The following is an 18,426-nucleotide window of genomic DNA, read 5'->3' as shown; positions in this document are numbered from 1 at the left end:
TCGAATTTTCGGACAGCCGGCTCAACGAGAAAAAGAATACCGTCGCACGTTGTTTTCTGCCCGCACGGTATGGCATTTACTTATTTCCCACCAACGATTGTTGCTCGAGGAGGTGGCAGGAACGGTGACTTCGACCGCGGTCGGGGAATGCTTCCCATCGGCGGTGTCAAGTCCTAAAGGTCGCATCGGCCCACGATTTGCGCGGCGTCGCATGCCGCAGGTTGGCGGTTCGATGCACCGTTTCGCTGTTTGCTATCACAACATGGAAGTTTACGCTCTCTTGCTAAATATAATTACCATGTTGTCACGTTCGCTAATAACCGACTATGCTTACCTGCTGCATAAATATTCAGCAATGTCGCTTTTCCGCGTTTTGAGTTCATTTGACACGCTCCGGGGGCAGGGACGGCGTCGCCTCGACAGCTGCACCGTCGCATTGCTCGGTGGTTAACCGCGGGGTCGGAAGGACCGGGCAGGGATGCCCGGGTAGCGATGATCATCCAGGTTGTATTCGTTTCGGTGATTACACACCTTGCATCGCGGAGCACGCCGTCCCTCGGAGGGGCCTCCTTTAAAGAGACCTTCCTCGCCACTAATGTATAGATCTAAATAATAAATACCCCGTCGCGTATTCCTCAAGGTTGCCGCCTTTGAAAGGGTCGAGTGTCCGCTCGAAGACCCCTATAGCTTCCTGATCGAAAACGATCGCTGCAGGCGCATCACCCACGGAAGCTTTTTTCTGATTGATAACATAATTATACATCGCAACCCTCAAACAGCTCCACCCTGTGAACGAGTGAGGACCGTCGTGTTTTATTCCCTTAACCACATGTTCTTTAACGATTATTATTCCCGCCTGGCATCCCCATTAGTCAAGCTGGTTACGGTGGTTATAACCCCCATTGTATCGTGTAGGTTAATCGGTTCAGGCTTGCGGGTAAAGTGGGATTTGCATTTAAATAACAAATCGTGAATCTTAAAATAAGGGGACAGTTGCAACGATTATAGAGCAGGATATTTTCACTCGAGTTGCTTGTTCGAGGTGATATACATAATCTAAAACACTATGTTTACATATCAAAAATATACATATGCACGAAATAAAGACTTTTGCCGAGAAAATTCAAATAAAATCGTCCGTTAAATAGAGAGACGTACATTCGAAGTTACGAGCGACAACAGACCGTGTAACACACGGTACGAGTAACTGGTATGGATAGGTATACACATCGTTATAACAGAAAGTGATCAAAAAGTTCATGGAACAAAAGGTTGTATTTTCTAAATGATCACAGACTTGATTAAAGGTACTTTAAACACACAAACCTAATTAGCGCTAGTTCGTTTTTCCTCGAGGGCCATGGGTACACGGACGGACGGTGTCACTCTTCAAACAGGTGTGTTGTTGGAGAAAACACGTGTTCTTTGGCAAAACTTCTTGGTCGCCCAAAACAACGTTCCGTGGCAACAAGATGACGGGTCGTGCCCTCGGAAATTCAGGCACCCGAGCACGTGTCCACGGCCGGTACCCGATCCTCATTCAAGTCGATCTGTATGGATAACGCCTTGTCGATGTTACGCGACCGGTCATCGTCCCATGGTTCCCTGACCGTGTACCATCGATGCTCAACGGTAGCAGTACCCCTGGGTCTGGCACGTCGACATCGACGCACCGGACATCAGGGAGGACAAACGTTTTGCCTGCAGAGTTTATGTTCGACGTCCTCGGATGGGACAAACATATCACACCCCGGTGGTGTACAGGCACTGCACTCATGTAAATAATGTCTGACAATGTGAGATGTTAATATCTCCAGCTGTCAACACATCACACTGTATATACAGTATAACGATGTGATCAATCGGTAATATTCACGGCTGTGTCAACACACTATGTACACTGTACAACGATGTGATCAATGAGTAATACCCCCAGCTGTGTGCACACACTGTATACACTGTATAACGATGTGATCAATCAGTAATATCACCAGCTGTGTGCACACACTGAAAATACAGTATAATGATGTGATCAGTCATATTCACGGCTGTGTCAACACACTGTATACACTGTACAATGATGTGATCAATGAGCAATACCCCCAGCTGTGTGCACACACTGTATAACGATGTGATCAATGAGTAATATCACCAGCTGTGTGCACACACTGTATATATAGTATTACGATGCGATCAATAAGTTACATCCCCAGCTTTGTCCACACACTGTATACACTGTTTAACGATGTGATCAATGAGTATTATCCCCAACTGTGTCAACACACTATACACTGTTTCACGATGTGATCAATGAGTAATATCCCCAGCTGTGTGCACACACTGTATACACTGTACAATGATGTGATCAATGAGTAATATCCCCAACTGTGTCAACACACTGTATACACTGTATAACGATGTGATCAATGAGTAATATCACCAGCTGTGTGCACACACTGTATATACAGTATAACAATGTGATCAATGAGTAATATCCCCAGCTGTGTGCACACACTGTATATACAGTATTATGACACAATCAATGAGTTACATCCCCAGCTTTGTCCACACACTGTATACACTGTTCAACGATGTGGTCAATGAGTATTATCCCCAACTGTGTCAACACACTATATACTGTTTAACGATGTGATCAATGAGTAATATCCCCAACTGTGTGCACACACTGTATAAGGATGTGATCAATGAGTAATATCCCCAACTGTGTCAACACACTGTTCTTCTTCTTCTTTCGGCTGCTCCCGTTAGGGGTCGCCACAGCGGATCATCCATACGATCCGCATTGTGATTTGGCACGCGTTTTACACCGGATGCCCTTCCTGACGCAACCCTGGTCACCTCTTGCGACACAGGGATCTGGTACACCTATTTTAACCGGGGTATACACCCGCCCAGTACACTGGTACTCATTTCGCCGACCTCGGAAGGATGACAGGCTGAGTCAACCCCCTGGTGTATTAATTCATTGGCCCAACGGGGCTTGAACTCAGGACCTTTTGGATCCCAAGCCGCTGCCCAAACCACTGCGCCAACACCAGGCTAACTGTGTCAACACACTGTATATATATATATATATATATATATATATATATATATATATATATATATATATATATATATATATATATATATATATACATACACACACAGTATAACAATGTGATCAATGAGTAATATATCCAACTGTGTCAACACACTGTATACACTGTCAACACACTGTATATACAGTAATATGGAATAGGCAAAGCCTAGAAGCGAACTTAGAATTCTTCGTACATTCGCTTCTTAAATATATCAAATTAAAGTCTTTTTGCGATGAAAAAATAAATATTACCTTAACAACAACAACTACACCGCCGAGAACAGGATCTCATCAAAAAAATAAATATTACCTCAACAACTACACAGCCGAGAACAGGATCTCATCTGAAAAAAATAAAAAAATTCCTCAACATTACCTTCACAACAACAACGACACCACCAAGAACAGGATCTCATCTGAAAAAAAATACTAGAAGCGAACGTTGTATTCTTCTTGCATTCGCTTCTTCAATATATCAAATTAAAGTCTTTTTGCTATGAAAAAATAAATATTACCTTAACATTACCTTCACAACAACAACTACACCGCCTAGAACAGGATCTCATCTGCAAAAATAAATATTACCTCAACAACTACACAGCCCAGAACAGGATCTCATCTGAAAAAAATTAAAAATTCCTCAACATTACCTTCACAACAACAACGCCACCACCTATAACAGGATCTCATCTGAAAAAAATTAATATTACCTCAACATTACCTTCACAACATCTTCACCGCCGAGAACAGGATCTCATCTGAAAAAATAAATATTACCTCAACATTACCTTCACAACAAATACACCACCTAGAACAGGATCTCATCTGAAAAAAATTAATATTACCTCAACATTACCTTCACAACATCTACACCGCCGAGAACAGGATCTCATCTGAAAAAAAAAATCCTCAACATGACCTTCACGACAACTACACCGCCTGGAACAGGATCTCATCAAAAAAATAATAAATACTGGAAGCGAATGTAGTATTCTTACATTCGCTTCTTAAATAAATCAAATTAAAGTCTTTTTGTTATGAAAAAATAAATATTACCTTAACATTACCTTCACAACAACAACTACACCGCCTAGAACAGGATCTCATCTGAAAAAATAAATATTAGCTCAACAACTACACAGCCGAGAACAGGATCTCATCTGAAAAAAAAAAAAATTCCTCAACATTACCTTCACAACAAATACACCACCTAGAACAGGATCTCATCTGAAAAAATAAATATTACCTCAACATTATCTTCAAAACTACACCGCCTAGAACAGGATCTCATCTGAAAAAAAAAATCCTCAACATTACCTTCACAACGACAACTACACCACCTAGAACAGGATCTCATTAAAAAAAAAAATACTAGAAGCGAACATCGTATTCTTCTTACATTCACTTCTGACTTTACCTATAACTTGTTCACAACTGTATACGCAATTTCCGGTTACTTTGGCCTGGATTCGGGATCAGCGATCAAATAACGTAAATCACGATTAAAAATTATTTTTTGATGATGCGGGAGATATCTTTATTAAAATCAGTGGAGGAAATATACACCATGTCTGATATTATTTGGGTCTTTCATGTCTCTGACGATGCCTTTATCTTCCGGCACGCATCATTCCCCAGGACAAAAAAAAAAAAACCAGAAGCAAAAAAAACCGGAAGCAAAAGGGTCATAGCCAACAACACTGATTCCAAATTGCCAGGGTATTGTGTTGTTGTTGTTGTTGTTGTTTCCTATTCTCCCATGTTCAAGCGTTAAGTAATATTCACAAGATAGAAATAAAACCCAATCGTGCTTATACACCGCACAGCGTTTAAAAACAACCGGAAGCAAAAGGGTCATAGCCAACGACACGGATTCCAAATTGCCAGGGGTATTGTGTTGTTGTTTCTTATTTCTCTCATGTGCACGCGTTAAGTATGAAGCTCACTGCGTTCGCTATTAACACATAACAACGACACTGTACTTTATTAACACATGACAACGACACTGTACTTTAATAACACATGACAATGATACTGTACTTTATTAACACATGACAACGACACTGTACTTTATTAACACATGACGACACTGTGCTTTATTAACACATGACGACACTGTGCTTTATTAACACATGACGACACTGTGCTTTATTAACACATGACAACGACACTGTACTTTAACACATGACAACGACACTGTACTTTAATAACACATGACAACGACACTGTACTTTAATATGGAATAGGCAAAGCCTCGAAGCGAACGTACAATTCTTACATTCAATGCTGAAATTTCCGGTTACTTCGGCCTGGATTCGGGATCAGCGATCAAATAATGTAAATCACGATTAAAAATTATTTTTTGATGATGCGGGAAATATCTTTATTATAAAATTAGGTGGACTTAAAACTGCTAGAGTATTTACTGTCTAGTTTTGTTGTTAATTTTTTAGTCATAAAGGTGTGATTGGGTATAGTATAGATCAAATTAATTTACTCTCTCGTTTTGTTGTTAATTTTTTAGTCATAAAGGTGTGATTGGGTATACTATAGAGCAAATTAATTATTTGTGCATTTCTATAACCGTGATAACACTACTGCATATTACCTCAACATTACCTTCACAACAACAACTACACCACCGAGAACAGGATCTCATCTGAAAAAATAAATATTACCTCAACAACAACTACACCGCCGAGAATAGGATCTCATCTGAAAAAAAAAATTAATTTCCTCAACATTACTTTCACAACGATAACTACACCGCCTAGAACAGGATCTCATCTAAAAAAATTAATATTACCTCAACATTATCTTCACAACAACAACAATACCGCCGAGAACAGGATCTCATCTAAAAAAAAAAATACTCGATTGAACGTAGAATTCTTCTTACATTCGCTTCTGACTTTACCTATAACTTGTTCACAACTGTATATGCAATTTCCGGTTACTTCGGCCTGGATTCAGGATCAGCGATCAAATAATGCAAATCACGATTAAAAATTATTTTTTGATGATGCGGGAGATATCTTTATTAAAATCAGTGGAGGAAATATACACCATATCTGATATTCGGTCTTTCATGTCTCCGACGATGCCTTTATCTCCCGGCATGCATCATTCCCCATGACAAAAACCGGAAGCAAAAAAAAAAAAACCGGAAGCAAAAAAAAAAAAAACGGAAGCAAAAGGGTCATAGCCAACAACACGGATTCCAAATTGCCAGGGTATTGTGTTGTTGTTGTTGTTGTTGTTTCCTATTTCCTCTTCTCTAATGTGCACGCGTTAAGTATGAAGCTCACTATGTTCGCTATAATCTTCAGAAAAAAAGGTTTAAAATTTTTTTTATGTTTTTTTTAGACTACATTTCGTAGTTGCCACACACACAAATATATCATTAATCGTAAATAATATGGAATAGGCAAAGCCGAGAAGCGAACGTAGAATTCTTCTTACATTCGCTTCTGACTTTACCTATTACCTCAACAACGACAACTACAGTAATATCCCCAGCTGTGTGCACACTGTATATACAGTATAACGATGTGATCAATTAGTAATATCCCCTACTGTGTCAACACACTGTATATACAGTATTGCAATGTGATCAACGAGTAATATCCTCAACTGTCAACACACTGTATATACAGTATAACGATGTGATCAATGAGTAATATCCCCAACTGTGTCAACACACTGTATATACACGATAACAATGTGATCAATGAGTAATATCCCCAACTGTCAACACACTGTATATACAGTATAACAATGTGATCAATGAGTAATATCCCCAACTGTCAACACACTGTATATACAGTATAACAATGTGATCAATGAGTAATATCCCCAACTGTGTCAACACACTGTATATAAAGTATAACAATGTGATCAATGAGTAATATCCCCAACTGTCAACACACTGTATATACAGTATAACAATGTGATCAATGAGTAATATCCCCAACTGTGTCAACCCACTGTATATACACGATAACAATGTGATCAATGAGTAATATCCCCAACTGTCAACACACTGTATATACAGTATAACAATGTGATAAATGAGTAATATCCCCAACTGTCAACACACTGTATATACAGTATAACAATGTGATCAATGAGTAATATCCCCAACTGTGTCAACCCACTGTATATACACGATAACAATGTGATCAATGAGTAATATCCCCAACTGTCAACACACTGTATATACAGTATAACAATGTGATCAATGAGTAATATCCCCAACTGTGTCAACACACTGTATATACACGATAACAATGTGATCAATGAGTAATATCCCCAACTGTGTCAACACACTGTATATACACGATAACAATGTGATCAATGAGTAATATCCCCAACTGTCAACACACTGTATATACAGTATAACAATGTGATCAATGAGTAATATCCCCAACTGTCAACACACTGTATATACAGTATAACAATGTGATCAATGAGTAATATCCCCAACTGTCAACACACTATACACAGTATAACAATGTGATCAATCATTAATATCCCCAGCTGTGTCCATATACTGTATCATGATCTAAGAGATTATTGTAATATAATATCCACATGCATGTTGGAATCAAAGCTAATTAAGCATCACTCATTGAATATTTAGACATTTAACCAGATCAAAAAAGGCGTCATGGCGAGAGGACATGACATCACGCTGTATTTCCAATGATGTACCTGGCTTGCAGCCTCTTGAGTGAACCAACATCCTTTAGTGAGTGTGTTCCCAAGTACAAGTATCCCTGACATCGCAATGAACCAAGAGGATGCAACGACGTTTGGTAAATGGCGCACAGGTCTTGAAGACCACATGTTTGCACTTTGCAGAGGAGACGGGATTCTGGTCTTGAGATAAAATCTCTTGGAGCCAAAATGCTTTTAGATTCCTCCCTAAGATCTCCTTGAAAGGTCAAAGGGCATGATTTTATTCCTTTTTGTGGCACGACCTTCTCGCTCATTATATTTAGCACCCATTGAACATGTGTTGGAAGGTTGCGCACCATGCATGGGTCACACACACACACACACACACACACACACACACACACACACACACACACACACACACACACACACACACACACACACTGAACTCAAGACCATGGATGGTGCACACAAACAATGTGCTGGGGACAGGACCTGTTGTGCTTTTCATATCCCATTATAATGACGTCCTGAGTGAAGGTACATGAGCTGTTCAAAAAGTTCTGGGAACGACAGACAGATTGCACACTCGTCCAACACACACCAAATAAGTACTATACGGCGACACGTGTACTGTACACATACAGAAATACATTTTCCTTGCTAATTAATTACATCATGAGTACGTCATTGGTTGAACCTTTTGAACTGCACTCCTTGGGAATACGTCACATGACGTGTGATCGCGATATTTATACACTTTAATTAATAATTTAACCTGTTTTGGATTGACTACAGTACAAAGCTTTAATTTTTCAAACAATTAGTAGTTACAAATCCAATAAAATAAATTAGTTTTGAAAAAAAAAAAAAACAGAACAGCAGCTCAAACGAGATCTACACATAGAGATGTGTCCATCTAGGATTCTCGGTGGTTATTTAGTTTTTTGTTAGTGTGCGAGTCGTTACGTACAGATTGGCTTACATGAGAGTGGTTACACACAAAATCATCAGGATGAAAGTGGTTACATACAGAATGATTGGAATGAGAATGGTCACATACACAGTGGTTGGATGAGAGAGGTTACATACAGAATGATTGGGATGAAAGTGGTTACATACAGAATGATTGGGATGAAAGTGGTTACACACAGAATGATTGGGATGAGAGTGGTTATATACAGAATGGCTTAGATGAAAGTGGTTACATACAGAATGATTGGGATGAGAGTGGTTATATACAGAATGGCTTAGATGAAAGTGGTTACATACAGAATGATTGGAATGAGAATGGTCACATACACAGTGGTTGGATGAGAGTGGTTACATACAGAATGATTGGGATGAAAGTGGTTACATACAGAATGATTGGGATGAGAGTGGTTATATACAGAATGGCTTAGATGAAAGTGGTTACATACAGAATGATTGGGATGAAAGTGGTTACATACAGATTGGCTTAGATGAAAGTGGTTACATACAGAATGATTTGGAAGAAAGTGGTTACATACAGAATGATTGGGATGAGAGTAGTTATATACAGATTATTTGGATAAGAGTGGTTATATACAAATTGTTTGGATGAGAGTGGCTATATACAGATTGGCTTAGATGAAAGTGGTTAGATAGAGTGGTTGGATGAGAGTGGTTACATACAGAATGGTTGGATAAGGGTAGTTACATACAGAATGGTTGGATGAGAGTTTTTTTTTATTTTATACTTCCACTCATTGTGGTGGAATAATTTCATGCTGTCAACTGGAGTGGTTTCATACACATTGGTTGGATGAGAGTGGTTATATACAGAATGGTTGGATGAGAGTGGTTATATACAGATTGGTTGGATGAGAGTAGTTATATACAGATTCGTTTGGATGAGTGGTTATTTTTTTTTTTATTACTTGCACTTGTTGTGGTGGCATGATTTCATGCTTTCAACTGGCTTTGACGAACTGTGCATCGCCACTGCTACCGAGTATGGAGGCACCACTTTTGCAATGCTTCTATTACCAGTTCACTGGTACTCATTTTACCAACCTCAGAAGGATGACAGACAGAGTCAACCCCACCTGGTGTTACTTCAGCAGCTGACAAGGCTTGAACTCAGGACCCTAAGACCCCAAACCAACCACCCTAACCACGAAGCCAACACCAGGCTTGAGTGTTTATTACAGTTACATTGTTTAGGATGAGAGCTAGCCTGGTGTTGACTTAGTGGTTAGGGTGGCGGCTTGGGATCCGAGGGTCCTGAGTTCAATCCCCGTTTCCCGTTGAATTAATATACAAACACCAGGAGGTTGACTCAGCCGGTCATCCTTCCGAGGTCGGCAAAATGAGTACCAGTGTACTGGTAAGGGGGACACTGCATCAGCGACAAAAGCCGTGTCCCAACCAATGATGCAACCAGCAGGCACAGGCTGCACTCGACAGAGACACAGAGACACAGAGAGACAGAGAGACAGAGAGACAGAGAGACAGAGAGAGAGAGAGAGAGGATGAGGATGAGGATGAGAGTGGTTGTCTACTCACTAGTACTAGTTGGATGAGTGTCATTGTGTGCACACTCATTGAGCCGGCACATGAGGGCCGACACCCAATGAGAATATCCGGTATAAAACCGTTTGTAATGTTGATGTAAAGCGCAGATTTAGTAAACTTGACATCCTGGAAAATAAACGAACTTTCTATCGACAAAAGAAACCGTCTTTTGCCGGACAGTTTGAGCGTCATTTTGATCTGCACTCCAATTTTCAGCAACAGCGACCTGAGTTCAGGACTTGGAGCTCAGGGCTGTCCATTCCACGCGTTTCTTCATCAAACACGAATGGAACATCGTGCCTGACGACCCGACCCCCCTCCTCCTCCTCCTCTTCCCACAACCTCGCCCAAGACGCTCCTTGCACTCCGATCTCCCCTCCCTCCGATCCCCCATGGCAGCTCCTCGCGTCCCGATCCTCATGCCTGCAAGTCATAATTAATTCTGCTAATGGCTCCGCGGGGTGCGCAGCCGCACAAGGTGTTGGCACAGCTGCGCAAAAGTCCGGCTGGCGCTTCGCACCTGTTGCGCGGAAGGAGCTCACACGAATCCCATGGACCCGATGTTGGGACCTGCGCACCGCAGCGGTTACACCGAGTTAATGACCTTTTAATCGCCCCTCCCCCCATTTAGACTTATTCAGTATCAACGTCGTTTAAGTGATTCTGAAACTCAAACAGAAATCTTAAGCTTCGCGGCGTTGTGTAGCGATTCCGAACACCCCGGCACGAGCGCACGGCACGCGGAGGCGCGCGCACGCGCGCGCTCCTTTTGATTGAAACAAGATGAAGAAGAAGATTTTTCACCCGTTTTTTTATCAACAACAGAAACGATACAAGGGTTGTTGTGGTGAAAATACGTCATGGAAACGCTCGTTTACGCAAACACAATCGAACGCACAAAGTCGTTTACTATGTACTTTTGTGCATTTACGCGAAGGGAACGTGAGTGCCTCGGAAATCAGTACGAGTCGCCGTTTGTGGACAAGTGTCACCGTCTGAAGTCCGTCGATATACACACGAGTACAAAAAAAAAAAAATCACGGTTTCCATCCACGCGGACTTGCGCTCAACAAATGTCGTTTGTGCAACAATGGCAGGCCTCCGTGCTTGGGCGACAATGCGCGATATCGAAGATCGATTGTCCACGTTTTACGTACTAATCCTCGTTCACAATAACAAGCATCATTGCTTTCAATTTGAACATTCGTGCGGTTCTGGGAAGCAATTCATGAATTGATCACACTCCACTGACAAATCATCATCATCGGCGAGTTCCAACGCGTCACGCGTTCAGCTGACGTCACACCAAGCGATATATATATATATATATATATATATATATATATATATATATATATATATATATATAAATACACACACATCTTCATCCTTCCATTGGGACCATACTCTGTGCAGAGTGTTGGTTCTGTCGAAGCAGTTTCCTTGATGATTGAGCAAAATCCTGGACGGGTCACCACTCCGACACAGGATACCAGCAAGCTGGTCCTCATTTTGCCGACCTCGGAAGGATGACAGGTAGTCAACCCCACTTGGTATGAATTCAACAGCCGAGTGGGATTTGAACTCAGGATCCGAGGATCCCAAGCCCACCACCCTGACCATCAAGCCAACATCAGGCATATATATGTATGTATGTACATATATACACACACACGAGAAGTGATCGGTAACTCCGTAGCCCAGTACAAAGAGCCGATGGGTGACATCAGGAAACTTCAATGTTCTTGCCCAACAAGGTGTTCGAGCGCACCTTTCAGCACATTGTCTCTTTTTTTTCTGCCTCGTACGTGCACAAGTACTGTAAAAAGAGAAAAATCTTATAAATTTATTTTTCTTTTTGTTAAGCGATGTACCTTTGATGATAAATAAATCCTCTTATGCCAATGAATGTCTTTAAAGATCGGATATATATATATATATATATATATATATATATATATATATATATATATATATATATATATATATATATATACACACATACACATACACATACACACACACACACACACACACACACACACACACACACACACACACACACACACACACATAATACTTGAAGTATATGTGTACGTATCTGTCTACGTGTACATATGTTTTTGTGTATTAAGTGTTCATATGCATATGTCTGTCTGTATCTCTCCTTTCCTCCCTCTCTCTCTTCCAATCCCCCCCCCCAATATATATATATATATATATATATATATATATATATATATATATATATATATATATATATATATATATATATATATATATATATCTCTCTCTCTCTCTCTCTCTTTCTTTTCCAAACCCCCCTCAAACACCCCCCTCCCAAACACCCACTCTCTCTCTCTCTCTCTTTCCAAACTACAACTGTGTTGCTTTTAGAGGATAAAAAAATGTGGAGTAACTTCCAACTCTCATTAGTAATCGCGATCTGATATGATCTATACACCTCCATCATTTCTTCTTTTATAAACAGCATCTGCATTCGTTCAGAATCCTGAGAAAATGTATCTCTGATGAACGAAATCATTTAGATCCCGCCCAATGTCTGAATCATCCGCAAAGCCTCAGACTCTTCCTCTAGGATTATGAAGTTCACAGGTTGAATTGGATGATTTTTTTGATTTTTTTTTTAAACGAACACACAGCTTTTGTACTTCGTATCTACTCAGATGGCACGTCGCCACCGATCAGCTAATCAAAGCTCATGCGCTGCACACATTTCCCGATGCGATTGTTGCTCAAATGAATTCATGAAATTTCACATCGGGACTCGCAACCATCACGCATGCCATATAACGTGTGTGACGTCAATGCGTATGTGCTTTCAAAATACCCGTGGAAATGGGTCACGAGTCCCTGCTGCACATGTACGCAAAGCGCTGTATTACCGATAGCAAGCGAAACTTTTCAAAGTAATAAGATTATTATTATTATGATTATTATACGACAGGGTAGCAAGCGTGTCATTCCCCTTAAGTGTACTGTACACCATTCCGTCGAGTTTAATGCAATTTCCAATGGCAAGTCGAGTCGCCCTGGGTCCATGTCCGAGAGCTCCGCAGTCGTCCACGGTTGACCGTTCACAAACGATACAACTTTACAGTCAAAACCGGCTTCGAGCGCCCACGCTGTCGGTACGGCACATTCCATTACCGTCGATGGCCCTGACAAAGCGAGGCGACTCGTGAGTGCTCAAAATGAATCGCTTGCTAAGTTCGCATTCACATGACGATCGCTCATAGGTGTCATTCACAACACCAAGGACCACCTGTTTGGGATGAACATAAAGCGTCCCGGCACCGAGCATTCCGGACTATTTCAATGTAATCGGGGAGGTGTAATCGTGGACGTGTAATCGCCCGATTGCTGTTTTTTGCGTCGATTTATTAGCTTTTCGGCCACACTGCTGCACACCATTCGGACTTGTTCTCAGGCTTCTTACCATTTGTATACACCCGGCTCGGTTACATTCATTATACGCTTTGTGCTCGCATGCGCCATTATCTCGTCCAATGATAAATAAATTGGCGGCTGTCGGTTCGAATATGGACAAACTGCCCCGCCGAATCCTCACTTATATTCCATGTGTGTGTATGCGTGTTCCAGATTGGCTCCAGATGCATCCACGAACCAGAGCGGCGACGGCAGAGGACAAACCCCGTGTTTGTCGACGTCTCTTTTGTGAACATTATAAGGGCAATATGAGAACGAAGTCATGATGTTATGAATTAATCAGCAAATCCGGAGACTGACACACCTGACACAGGGCCGGCGAGTATGACTCTCAGGTATGACACGAAAATAAGGGTGAGCGTCACTCAACAAAAATCCGTTCAAAGAAAAACACATGAATAACATCACGAGAGATCAAAACCCCTGTTATAAACAGGTTTCGTTAGGCAGGTAAAGGTGTTAGTTTTGTTATCTTACAAGGTAGATGTATATAGTTAGCGAAGCACGATTAAAATAATGAAAAAAAAAATCGAAGGTGAAGTTCCCACGCACGAAGTACAGCAGATGTAAACAGCGACGTGGAGGAAAAGTTTTCACTCGTCACGTCAAACTTGCGGTGGCGCAAGATCGGATAAAAGTTGCAATAAAGTTGTGCAAGTTTTATTGGGTAAAACAATCCAAAATAACGAGCGAAACAAACGGGAAGAATTAATGTCATGTAAATAGCATGTAAACGGTAAAGTTTCGCCTTAAAAAAAAAACAACACTCCGAACTTCTTGGGCTCGCACGCTCGCTCATTTCAACTGAACATATCAACTCGTTCTTGGGGCAGCATTGGGGGGAATCCATGAGTGCACTTGGTTTGAAAGTGATCGTTAATGATGGGTTATCGTTACCTTGCGTGAGACTGTGAACGGGGGTTGGCAGGACAACTCGCAGGTACGCACACTCGTTTCTGCGCGATCTTAGCTTGGGTTCGAATCCAGACCCAGCTATAAACTGTCATCTGGTGTTTCACAGGCAGGGTGATTCATCAATACGTGTGCGCCGTCCGTCGATGGACGTTAATCTGTGCGTCCTTTCTGCCGGCATTAGTTGCTGGTCGGTAAAGATCCCATGGTGTCCTTGGTGAAGAGTAGGTGAGCTATTGCCAGCATCCTGAAACGAATTCTAAATTCCAAGAAACGGGAATGTGGGTGGCCATGTTGGTCTCGTCTTCTTGGAGGTTCTTTGACAAGGTCACATCGCTAATTACTGCTTGGGTAACAAGCAGCTTGTGCACTACAAACATAGTGATCAGGCAGCTCACGCGTTGCATGTGAACGGCCAGCCATCTTCGGATTCGAAGGGTCAACCGTCACATCACATCACATCACACCTACACTTCAAAAAAGAAAGAAAACATCCGATTCCAAATAGCCAACACGTGTGTATGTATATATATATATATATATATATATATATATATATATATATATATATATATATATATATATATATATATATATATATATATATATATATATATATATATATATATATATATATATATATATATATATATATATATATATATATATATGTATATATATATATATATATATATATATATATATATATATATATATATATATATTGCATATTAATTTGGCAAAACAATGACTTGAGTTTACTGTTCAAGCAAATGGAGCATAAAGAGGGAATGAAGGATGAATGACACGTTCACGTCCAGTGTAAGGATCCTTAATGATTTCACACATCCTTGTTCATTGGTTCGAAGTTTGTGATGGAGTTACGGTTCGCATTGCACCTGCTTCACACTTTTAAAAACATTATCATCAGCAATTCCCCCGTCGTGAAGAGCTCCACTCCGCACGCCTCGAACGGGCGAGGCCGTTGGATAGAAGTGGTGGAGAGGAGGGGGGGTTGAGTGAGGGACGCCATAGAGGCGGGGGAGGAGGCGAAGAGGGAAAAGCGGGGCCACCCAGGGAGGGGTGTGTGGGAAGACCGAGTCGGCGCTTGCCCGTTGAGCCAGCTGTGCGTGGCCGGAAACTCGTCGGCCTCGGTGCTTTCGCCTTTAATAAGAGAGTCTTCGTGCGGGGAATGTGCCGTGACCGCTGGAAAATGGGTGCGAGAAGAGTGCAACGTGCGCACTCGGAAAGCTGCATCGCGCACAGAAACGTGGGGTGCACCACGCGTCAGCCGCCCGGTGCTGCCCCGGAACTCGGCGAGCACATCATGCATGCATCCCTAAGGATCCCTCGGAATCGAATGCAAAGTTCCCCCCTGTTGTCCCGGTCCGTTCGCCGTCCTGCCCGCTCCGCCACCGATCGCTCACTTACTTATCTCCGCCCGTGGTCAGGCAAAAAGGCCGCGTCGGCCGCGGGTGTCAGGGCCGCCCGTGGCGGCACAGAGTCGGGCTCGTTCCCCCACGACCCCCCGATCGCCCCGCCCCTTCGTTTGGACGCAGCTCCGGCAAGGATCGCCAGCTCGAGGTTTGCCCAGTCTCTCTCTCTCCCTCTCTCTCACTCACTCACGCACTCTTCTCGCTCGCGGACGCCATGAACGCAGATCGAGGTGCGAGTGCAGAGCGGTGGCGCGCACGCGCGAGGGAGAGAGAGAGTAGAGGGGACGCTTTGATAAAAATATAAAAGCGAGGACAAAGGGGGAGAAAGAAGAGCTTTTTTTGCTGGCGTGGGCTTGCAGATTAAACAATCGGTTCGCTTTCAAAAGAGGGAGCCTCAGTTTCCTATGGGGACTTTTACTATAGGCGACTCGATAGTGGCTATAGGCTGGCTTGACAAGAAAAGGGGAGGGAGACGAACGAACGGGAGAAGGATTTAAAGAGGGGGGCATCGAGTTAGAGGAGGTTGGGGGGGGGTCTGGTGGTGGTGAATAAAGTGAGATTAGTTAAAACAGAATCTTTTTGGAGATTCGTCCATTTATAGGAGATAATTTGAGATCATTGTTTAGCATGCAGAGGAGCTGTTGGGAGTATAAAAGGAGACTTTCTATTGTCTTTTGTCATGGACAATGTCATGAGAGATGGAAAGAAAGAGAAAGAGAGGAAGCGAGAAAGAGATGGAGTGGGAGAGGGAGGAGAGGGAGAGGGAATGTTATGGAGGTGGAGGAAGATTGAGGAGGAAGACGATGAAGAGTTGAGCTGTGTGAGAGTCTCACTGTGACGTTTCCATTGCATGCTTAGACCTATAGACATGGCCAGTGAAAACAAACAAGCTTTTGCACACGAGGTTATGTTTCCAAAGTCTTGCCAGACATTCAGCACAACATGGAGGGCAAGTGCTCAAACCTATATGGACGAACTTTGTGTGTACGAGTTCAATGAGCAATATGTACTCTAAGTTCCAAAACAAACTTGGTGTTAAGATACAGGTATCACACCTTGATGGTTCGGGCGTTGGCTGAGTGATGAGAGTGAGCTTGTGGAATTAAAAGCAGTTGCATTCCAAGATCCTGCCTGCATCCCATCAAGGTGGTCAAGCCCAGATATCGGTTTTCCTTCTCAGAAGCCTTTTCTTCAGTCGGAGTGATCGTGGATTGGAACAGCCTCCCAACTTCCCTGGTTGAATCCACATCTGGAACAACCTTTAAAATGAACTTGGACAAATCTTGGAAAAGTGAAATCTTCACCTTGCACTGACTACAAGTGCATGCATCCCTATCTGGTTTAGAACCACCATGTACCAACCAAGGCAAGGCAACCAAAAGGGAAGTGTAGACCGGGATTCACCACATGCCATCATCCTCGTTTCCCTGTACACTGATAATGATGATATTAAATCGAGCTAGTCAGGTGTCAGTCTATCATGTCTCATGAAACCATGAATGAAGCATGAATTAAATTAAATCCTGAAACAATCTCAAGAATATCTTCCATGTCATGAAAAACCATGTCTCTGTCTTGCTCGGTCGGATTGTCGGTAAAAAGAACCCAGCTGGCTTAGTAATGGCCTTTAGGGCTGGGTAATCTACCTGCTCCTCTCTGGGTATTGTTACCGCCACCGAAGGTGGACAGAGGTTATGTTTCCACCTGTTTGTTTGTCTGTCTGTGTCTCTTTGTCTCAGCAGGATATCTCAAAACATTATGCATGGATTCAGACATAACTTGGTTGACAAGTTGGGTGTGTAACAAGGACGAAGTGTTTCGATCTTGGTGAAGATCCGAATCAGGATCTAGAAACGAAAATTTAAAAGTGATTCTTCAGCATTGAGAGAGAGGGCCAAAAACGAATATATATATATATATATATATATATATATATATATATATATATATATATATATATATATATATATATATATATATATATATATATATATCATGATATTTCAAAAAGTTTTGGATGCATTTTGACAAAACTTGGTGGATGAGCTGGTTAGGTGACAAAAACAAGCCAATTCGATTCTGGTTGAGGTCTGGATTTAGATTTGGCCTATCAGTGGGATGCAAAATGTAAACTGTTCATCCTGGTGGAGGTAGAGTATGCGCTCTATTGAGTGCCGTTCTCGTTCTTCATGTGGTTAAAGTCCACACTTTGTGGTTGATTCTCAATGTCCTCAGAGTAAATTGAAATGAGTTCCACCAAACAGAACAACACCAACACCAACACCA

General features: G+C 41.8%; 1 long non-coding RNA gene across 1 annotated transcript in view; it reads right to left on the bottom strand.

Moving 5' to 3' along the window:
• The window catches only part of LOC147012974 (uncharacterized), a 180,006-nt gene extending 163,469 nt beyond the window's left edge, over nt 1-16,537 (bottom strand). Inside the window, exon 1 of the long non-coding RNA XR_015051137.1 lies at nt 16,136-16,537. This is a non-coding gene — a long non-coding RNA (uncharacterized LOC147012974). The remainder of the gene's footprint in view (nt 1-16,135) is intronic.
• Nucleotides 16,538-18,426: the final 1,889 nt, after the last annotated feature.

This window comes from Eptatretus burgeri, chromosome 14, assembly GCF_056783735.1.
Source record: "Eptatretus burgeri isolate ZD-2024b chromosome 14, Ebu_testis_v1, whole genome shotgun sequence".
NCBI classification, from domain to species: Eukaryota; Metazoa; Chordata; class Myxini; order Myxiniformes; family Myxinidae; genus Eptatretus; species Eptatretus burgeri.
Note: the sequence above shows the minus strand (reverse complement) of the source record. Positions and strands in the feature narration are given on the sequence as shown.